Source organism: Cryptotermes secundus, unplaced genomic scaffold (assembly GCF_002891405.2).
Source record: "Cryptotermes secundus unplaced genomic scaffold, Csec_1.0 scaffold74, whole genome shotgun sequence".
NCBI classification, from domain to species: domain Eukaryota; kingdom Metazoa; phylum Arthropoda; class Insecta; order Blattodea; family Kalotermitidae; genus Cryptotermes; species Cryptotermes secundus.
Window position 1 is genome coordinate 1,305,891 of NW_019745079.1, and position 10,022 is coordinate 1,315,912.

Here is a 10,022-nt window from a genome sequence, read left to right on the forward strand (position 1 = left end):
GATTACCAACCATAAGTGGGCAAGACTGGGATTAGATTAACATGGGTAAAAGGTAAAGTTGTCCCTGTGCTTAACTAATTAAGCACTGCGCATTGAAAGCTTATAGTGGAGTGGATGTATAGATCTACATTTTATTGCCCTGGGCATTGGTTTGAAGTGAATGGTCAGCTTCATGCCCCTGCTGCTTTACCCCTGGGGAAAGAACCCCAGTACCCATTAGAGATGAGGCTAGGTGGGCTCCAGAGTCGGTCTGGAAAACATGGGGAAGTGAAAATTCTGACCCTACCGGGACTCGGAACTCCGATCTCTCGGTTTACCAGCTCGTAGCCAGTCGTTATACGGGCTTTGCTGTCGCGGCTCACTATTGTAACATGGGGGAGTTTTATATTTAAGATTTCCTGCCTACCTTACTTCCTTTAAGAGCAATAATATATCTGAGCGAATCGCAAATACATTCTGTTTGAACTGTAACTTATTTGTGCTGCAGGGTCAGATGTGTTTTTCAACAACAAAGTGATAATCTGTTATCTTTCCTCCCTTTTGGGGTGGAGGATATTTTAACGGCAGTATTGCTGACAAGTCTCCAACTAATTTCTAAAGAGCCATTGACTTCTATGCCACGAATGCCAATATACTGGGTGTCCCAGGAGGGAAGGTGAGTATTCTTGGAGGTCACAATATCGGCCATTCTAAGCAAAAAAAGTGTATATGTACACGTGTCAAATTCCGAACAGTTTCCGAGGTACAGCTATTTCACTGTACAGTTCCAAAATTGTTGATAAGAGAGATATTACGTACTGTTTATAATCCCGGTACTTATTGTTCAAGTGAAGAAGTTGGTACATGAAGAAAGCAGTCTTATGGAATGTGGCGCCTTGTAGATATTGTGTTAATCGACGTTTTGGAGGAACATATCGCCTCCATCTTCAGAGTAAAAGGAAAAAGAAGAAAATTCTCAAGCGAAGAACCAGCGTGAGCAGGTGCAGATAGACTAACCTCAAATCTTACCAATTTGTTACAGTTTACCCAGTACAATATATTTTCGAAAATTACACCACTAACATGAATGCACTTTGAAACTCGTGTGAGGACATGGTGTCTTGCTCGTCTGTACTATGTACAGTGTACTGCACAGTGAAATATCTTTATCTCGGAAAGAGTTAGGAAGAGGACACATGTAAATATACGTTTTTGTGCTTAGAATGACCGAATATTGACCTTATCTCCTGGGACACACTATATCTTTATTATATTTCGACATTTTGTCTACGGTGCTTTATGAAAACAAATTCTAACTTCGCAATGTGTACAACGTCGACAAAATAGGAATAAATACTATGGAAGCTCCTAATAAAATTACTACTGCAAAAGGAAATAAACAAGTGGGCTTCATAACATCTGCGAAAGAGGAACGTTAGACACAAACTGTATCTCAATAAAAGTTACGGGAAAATTCCGCCGTTTCCTATGACCCCAAGAAAACTCTTTCATGTCACTTCCTTGGATGTGGGACTGTAGGTTGTATAGGACAGGGAGTAGTTGCAAGAAGAATAGAAAAAATATGATATTTATGAAACACTGTGGAAAACGTGCTAAACCCAAAACAGAAAAAATTCTATAATTATTTAACGAACAGAAAAGGCATCTCTACTTCCCAACAGTAATCTTCTGCAGAGAGAATGGCATCCATAACTTATCGCTTCCTCTCCACTGCTCTTACCGCCTTTAACCTCTAATGGCTGTATGCATGGCTCATTCAAACATTTGCCAACTCATGGATTCATGGACAAGAAGTCTTCCAGGAACCTCAACGACTCTCTGAAATATCAAAAAAATTTTAGCTATTGATGTGTCTGAAACTGCAAAACCTAGAAGTGTTTAACTCAGGCCCCGGCCTCTTGCACCCCTGGAAAAGAACTCCTCCGGCACCCAATATATATGTGCCGACATGACGCTGTGGACAAGAGAAGACTTTCTTGCTCATACCGGGAATCAAACCCAATTCCTGGGTAATCCAACCAATTGTCTAATCAGTACATTGGCTGAGCAGACCATCCTCTGTAACATCAACATTCTTGCAATAACAGTAATTTGCTTCAAAGAGTATCAATATGTTGATGTTTGTAATGGAGAAGCAGTTTTGTTTTGTGTGATGTTTAAATGAAATTGAGGCTTCAAACGAATTTTGGGAGTTACATTCCATCTCAGTCTGTACGTGTTATTCAGTTCTTGAGCATGAACTGCGCCCTGTACAGCGGCACAACCCGAGCAGAGCAACAGGCTGGTAACCTGCTGTGGCACTCCAGATAGGGACCAGAAGAAACAACAATCAGAGAAATCAGAAGGTTAATCATATGCAAATTCTGTGTCTGTATACAGCAACAGCGTGCAGAATATCGTGTAAGAAGGGCCTAAACACTCGTGTGGGTTTTGAAGTCTGAATTTTAGACATATTGACCAGGCCTTCAAATGAACTGGACCTTCCATTCTCTGGTGTTATATTTTAGCGTCCTGTTGCACTGTAAGACGGTTGGTACAAATACACATCATGAACTCCATTCTCTGGCCGATATCTTTGGTAATTTTCTTGCTTTCACCACAGATAAAATGATAGTGTCCCGTATTAATCGTTGAAGTGCTGTGGCTCATATACGCATTGCCTTCTTTAACATTCAAAATCTCTACGTCTTGCTTACAGCGTGTATTTTCGGGTTTCGTGTCGGAATAAACGGCGAATATTTCCAGAAGCAGAAACAACGGCCGCTCAGTCGGTACAGCGATTTTGCTGCCGGCTGAATGACCGAGAAATCGGAGTTGATTTCAAGCAGGGACAGAAATGCCTCTCCTCTCTGCCGCTTCCAATCTCCAGCCCAAGGGGTTTCTTTCCTCTGAAGTTAAGCAGTTGTGGCACATATCCGATCACTTAATGTCATTTGAAATATTTATTTCATATTACAGTCAACACAACAACAACATGTTTCGACATATAATGGGTCATCATCAAGTGCTGATTCGTCTAAAATGGTGAATTTTACATAATATGTGTCCATATTTCAGGGTTATTCATTGTTTGATACTGAACTTGTTACAAGATAGCCAAAGTTGAAATTAAAATTAACTGATTAAAACTATTATTTTAAATTATTAAAATCAAATTGAAGATAAGGATATATATGTATATTATTCCTCGGTATTCGAGTTCTTCTTGGGTAATGTGGATTCTTGCGTGGACTAGTCACTCTTTGGTTGTTGTGTCGATATGATATTCTTCTGGGACGTTATTTTATCGATACATGAATGTTCCGGCTGGCTTGTGGTTCATTGTCTGGGTACAGTCTCATCTATTGTCGATGTTAAGGATGCAAGGATTTATGTTTCCACTCCCCATTCATTACCATGGCGTGGCGCTTAATTATGAACAGGGACAACATAATGTTCCATGTTTATTAAGTAATGTTAAAAAAAGTAAAGCTATCCCTGTAACAGACCGTTGAGGCCCATAGGGTTGTGTGTTGTTGAGGTTCCCACATTCTCTAGACAATCAGCTCTTACATGGCGATAAGGTTGTCAGCCTTACGCGCCGGCCGCCCTTTACCCCCAAGAACATTCCAAGGATATTCCTGATAATCATTTCTGTCAGAGGCTGAGTCGACCCTAGGGTCATAGTGCTGCTGTAAGAATTAGGCCAATTAAAATTATCCACCTCAACGGGACTGGAACCCGCGACCTTACGACTTGCAGCATAGTATCTTAGACCAACTATAAGATCTATATTTATTTTAACATTATCCTCGCATCTGCGCTTAACCCCAGCAAGTTATCTGAACTGAATTTCCTAAATTAGATATTTCTCAGTTCCCCATTTATGCTAAGTTTTCCCCTCAAATTATGCTCCTTGATCTCCTAATCCGTGCGAGTAGCTTACTGTGAAGCTTCTGTTCTTGATGTTCCATTTTCTTGCAATTTCTTCTGGCCAGTTAACTTTCTCCCCACACGCCAACTTCTACTCGCCTGCCGTCTCATTCTTCTTGCAATCAAATTCCGTGTTTGTCCCACGATTATTTTTTGTGCCATGAAAATCAGCGTTGTCGTCTCTTATCGTTGCCTCTGTAATTTCCCTTTAACTTCTCTCGTTCCCCTCCTGACTCCTCCTTTTACTTTTTCTTCCAGTTTTTCCCAAGACATTGACTTATCTGTACTGAAGATAGGAACCGAACCGACCATCGCGTGAGGCCTCCTTTTGTCACGCCAACACGCAGAGACCTCTGTAGGCCTATACAAGCTCAATCTCAGTAGCAATAGAAAATATCACTTCACGCAGAAAATGGATATTAAAGGGAAATTTTGTATAGTACCGGGAGCCCGGGACCTTTCTTTCTTCATTTGACACAGTTTGTAGCGATTGGGCATTGATGTCTCTTTATATTGTAACATATAAACTCGTTGCTAAGTAATGACTCTGTAAACAACGGCTGTTGCTAAGTACTGACCGTAAACAACAGAGAAATTTTGTTTTCTACTCGGTCCAAGCGATAACCACGTGATGAAGCAATAGAACTCTTGGGAGAGGTGTTTTCTATGCTGACCGTGCAGAGGCTGCATAAGGAGTGAGTGGAGTGGAGCGAGTTGGTTGGTGAGTGAGTGAGTTAGTTGGAGGACTGCTGCAGTGCAACTGTTGTGGGCTGTTGCTCCTAGAAGCTAGTAGCTGATCCACGGGGATATTTCAGGAACCCTGAGTAAGGGAAATGTCCGCCTTTGAAGCCGCTACCAGACAACGACTGATGAAACACAGAAGACTGAAAAGGCTTAATGCGTGTTATAGTGAACTGGAAAGTGTGTGAATTAGCGATATCACTATAGGTACTTGTAAATATGATCTGTAATATTAAAAAAATCCAATTACCAACCCAAACCCCGTCCCTATCACCAAGATTGAGTTTCTTTTGTATCTCTACAGAATATATCTGATTTTATTCTTCTATCGATTTCCTTCTGTCTCATTCGACAGTAGAAGTGCGCTCTAAAAATGTATTCAGCATTATTGGCCTATGAATTGTCTTTTGTTTTTTCAATAATACGAGTTCTCTCCCCAACATACGTCTATATCAAACTTTACTATTACCTTAAACGTGTTATCTCGCTTTCAACAGTATGAGTTTTCTCTTCAAAATATATTCAAATTGAAGAATGCCTTATTCTGGAATGGTGCGCCATGTAGATATTGTGTAACCCGACGTTTCGGAGGAACGTCGGTTAACATATTATCAACACGGCACCACATCCCAGAAGACGACTTTTTCATAGTCACCGCAGTGAAAACCTCTAATCTTCCATATCCGAATTTATTGCCATGTCGGCTGTCTTCCTCTGCTCTCAATAATGTGGGTTTGCTTCGCGAAATAAACATATATATGTACAGTTCTGTTACTTTTCCTGCGATCTTTTGTATCTTAATGAAATTCTATTACGTCAAGAAACTTATTTTTATATATTTTGCAAACAGTTATTCAGATTTTAAATAAATCGTTGGGAAAGGAGAGTACCGCACACAGAGAAGATAAATATCAAAATGTGGCTGAAGAAAACAGGGCCCTATTGCGACATATCGCAGGACAATATTTTGTTCATGATACCTGACTCCACGGATCAGAGATCTTCTTAATCTAAAGGCGCGTCCACATTACTCGTGTTCGTGCGTCAGAAGTTTACTGCTGCCGGAAAATCAGGATCTGGAGCTGATATCTGTTGTGAAGAAATGCGAAGGCTTTGTATGCAAACCAGTTTGGGCGTCCACTTCGTCAGCTCCAGATCCTGATTTTCCGGCAGCAGTAAGCTTCTGACGCACGAGCACGAGTAATGTGGACGCGCCTTAACAGTCTATCAGATAATCAACGAATTTCCTTAATTTTAGGGAACCTGAAGTTTCATGACCATGTCCACAAAGCCCACTAATGGGCACAACCTGTGGCAGATAAATCCAGTTCACAATCTCATGTCATCTGCCCTTAAAATTCTTCAGTCTAAGCTTAGGATTCCGAGATGACTTTTTCATGTTAGGCATTTGACTGAATTTTTGTACATTCCCATGTGTGGTCTCGTCTCATGTGCCTTGGTACATCACCGTAATGACGTTTGAGCAAATGTTCAGATTATGAGGATACTTATTATGTAATTTGAAGTACTATACTAGAAGTCGGAAAGTCGCGCTTTTGAATCCCGATGAAGTGAAATTTTCAATTTATCTAATCCTTCCAGCCGCACTATTGTCCTGGGATCGACTCAGCTTCTAACAGAAATGAGTACCAGGTATCTTCCTGAGAGGGTAAAAGGCGGCCGGCGCGTAAGGCTGACAACCTTACCGCCATCTGTGAGCCGATTGTCTAGATAATGCGAGAGCCTCGACGTCTCACAACCTTATGGGCCTTCCGGGTCAGTAGGTATAGCGACCGGATCACGGGCTGTACGAGAGGGGTTCTATTCCCGGCAGAGGCAAGATTTTTTTTTCCACTCCACAGCATCCATACTTGCTCTGCAGTCCAGAGGCTCTTTCCCAAGGGATAAAGCGGTCGAGGTGTGAAGCTGACAACTCGCCTTCTTCTAGTGACAGGTCAGGAATAGTGGAGCTGTACCTCCAATCTCCAGAACTTTTGATAGCGTGCTGCTTAATTAATTAAGCACAATTACTGTTTTATCTTTACCTTTATCTTTATCTCTTAAAGTTCTCTCCAGTCTTCAGGCTTAGAAGCGTTACACTGATTATGAAGTTACACAGCAGGAAAGTCTGGAACAATAAACAGAACAGATATGAAAGGAACAACCAAACGTCATGACTACAATTTAAATAATAAATCTCAAGTTAATCCAGCACAAGGCTCTGGATTATGAGGAGCTCTGATCAACACACGGGGCGCCTGGAGTTATTGACACTTGGAGCTACAGCATTAGGTGTGTTTGTATGGTTAAACACGCAGCTACCTGATTCATCAGCCACCCAGTACGTCAAGCAGGTCAGAGGTCAGGCACACGCTCGACAGGCTAGACAATCTCCACGCAAACATATAATTTAAGAAGGTGAAAAAGAGCGAGATGAAAAATTGTGTCCAAGTTATTCGTTTCTTGGTAACGAAAATTTCTGATGAATACTCAACACTACTGCCTCGTATACTGGAAGAAATGGATTCGATTCTAACTTTGGCGTTTACTGTGCCTACCGAGACAATTAGTCTTTGCCTCAGTCCTTCCAGAGAAATGGTGGGGTACATCCTTAACAATATGAAGCCTAAAGTTCATGCAAATAACGTTAAAAATTAAATTCCTAACTTACAGAATTCGTCAGGCCTATAATGGCTAGGCCTAATTGGTAAATTATATTTAAAAAAGTAAAAGGAATGGGCCATGAAGACTAGAGGTGGAGTTATATCTCCATCATTCTTGACCTCTGCACTGGACAGTAGTGAGTGGTCAGCTTCCTGCTCTGGCTGCTTTACTGACGGGGAAAAGCCACCAGTAATCTTAGGAGAGGAGGATGGATGACCCTTGCCGACAATCGATCCCCGACCGTCCAGCCCGTAGCCCTTCTCTGTACCGATTGATCTATCCTATCTTTTATTCAAGAAAGTAATATTCTGTGGCTAAAATGCAGTTTTAGAAATAATAATAATAAAGCAGGTGACATATGAGACGTCTTAAATAGAGCATGGCCACTTCGTGCTCTGTTAATCCCAATTCAGAGATTGTTTTGCAGTTATCTCAGTGTTGTGTTGCTTGTTTGACGAAGCACTGCCAACTACAGAACAATCAAGCGTGTTTCAGCTAAAGTAAACACGAAACACATCTGCCGGTCGGTCTCTGAACCGAAACTGAGGTCTCATGAGCAGGAGGCAAGAGTTCCACTATCTGAGCCTTATAACAACAACAAACTCCGTGGCCTGTAGTCAGCAAGCGAACTATATCGACCGAGCGACCGCCGCTTGTCGGCGAAGTTAGTGTCAAATTTAGCGGATAGAGAGTGTCGCGTGGTCAGTGCATCGGATCCCCACGGCCGTTAATTTCTGTTTTCTAGACCGGAGCCGCTATTTCCTTGAAATAGCTCCTCAATTATCCTCATGAGGCTGAGTGGACCCCGTTCCAGACCCACTACTTCTCAGAATATCTGGTAGTGCCGGGAAGCGAACCCGGGACCGCTGGATCTGTAACCAGGAACTCTGACCACTAGACCACAGAGGTCACGCATTGCTTTATACGTGGAAGAAATGCTGCACTAATCTGTTATACAGGCCTTCTCTATGAAGGGTAACAGGTTATAGGTTAGTGCAAAGAGGCCACTGAAATCTAAACTGCATAGTTAGTGCAATTTTACTTCCCATGTATTTACATATGTCATGTCAAGTCTGCATGCTGCATCCTCAGATTGAGGGTGGGGAGGACACCTCGAAATAAAGAAGGCAGCTGCAAATGTACTGAATTAGCAGTTGTGGATAGCTGACAAATGGTGGTCCTCCAACTTCGTGACTGGATGGAGTGCCAACAGCTTTTAGCCGTTCAAATACAAGTATCTTATAATGTTACGAAATATTTAACAGGACTTGGGACTTTGACCCTCTTTAGGCACACCAAATATTATCCATGTAACATACTCAATAAAGATGAGATTGGCGTGATATGTAGCACACATGAGAGAAATCAGATATTTATATAACTGCTGGTATGAAAATACTGTAACGTTTATGGTCAGAGCGTTGCTAAGCAACGGCTCTGTTAAAGAACCTCAACAAAAGACGGACTGTTTTCTATGTAGTCCGCGCAGCGATCTTTGCTATTTAATGGTCCGGTAAACACGTTTCAACAACAGAGGCTGTACTTTCCATGGTATCCTTGCCAAGAGGTTTCCTTAAAAACAAACGGCGCTACGATTGTTCTTAGTTCTGAGTTCTCGGTAGAAGATAGCCTCGGAAATTTCGTCGACCTGTGAAGATTTAAACTGTGATTAGACATCTTCATTAACACTAGGAGTGTGTGAATCAGTGTGACTGTTATAGTTCGTGCGTTTCAATTGTGGTACCAGGAGAGGACCAGTGTGTATAGAGAAGCACTAGCGCTCTTATAAATGTGATTAAGAGAGATTGTGACGGAAGCGCCAATAAATCCAACATCCGAACTAGAACCCGTCATTTCGTTACGCGTACCACACAACACGTAACTATATGAAGAGAAGGAACTACTTGGAAGACCTAGACGTAGATGGGATGATATTAAATCTGGAAGTGTTGGGGAAAACTGACAGTCTATTTTCTCTTGATACGATATGGATCATAGAGAAAACGAACAGATTTGGCGTGGACACGCGTACACAACATGTTGATATCACAAGCCTCCTTTTATTTTTGCAGTAATTTGAGGCGGTATACACAGACAGACACACAGACAACAAAGTGATGTCATAAATCTCATTTTCACATTTTCTAAATAAGAAAAGTAGTTTAGTGAATACTGAATTGGCGTAAATAGTGTGAGATGATTGATCTCAATTCATCTGGCCCTGGACAGGACCCAGTAGAGAGGCCTCTTGAACATTGCTATGAACCTTTGTGTTCCAAACAATGAGGTACGTTTCTTGGCTGTAAGAGTGTCTTCTCGTGAAGGACCTAGTTGAGTTACTTAAATGATACTTAACAACTTTAAAACTTTGGGATATGTTACAAGGGGGAAAACTCCGTGTCTTTAGTCCGCAAGCGAACTATACCTACCGAGCCACTGCCACTTGTTGGCGAAGTTAGTAACAACTTTTGCGGATAGAGGGTGTCAAGTGGCCAGCGCAGCCGTACCCCACTGCTGTTAATTTCGAATTTCTAGACCGGAGCCGCTACTTTTCCATTCAAGTAGCTACTCATTTATCCTTACGAGGCTGACCCTCTTCCGGACCCACTACTTCTCAGAAAATCTGATAGCACCAGGACTCGAACCCGGGATCCCTGGATCTGTAGTCAGGAACTCTGACCACTAGGCCACAAAGTACAGGAAAG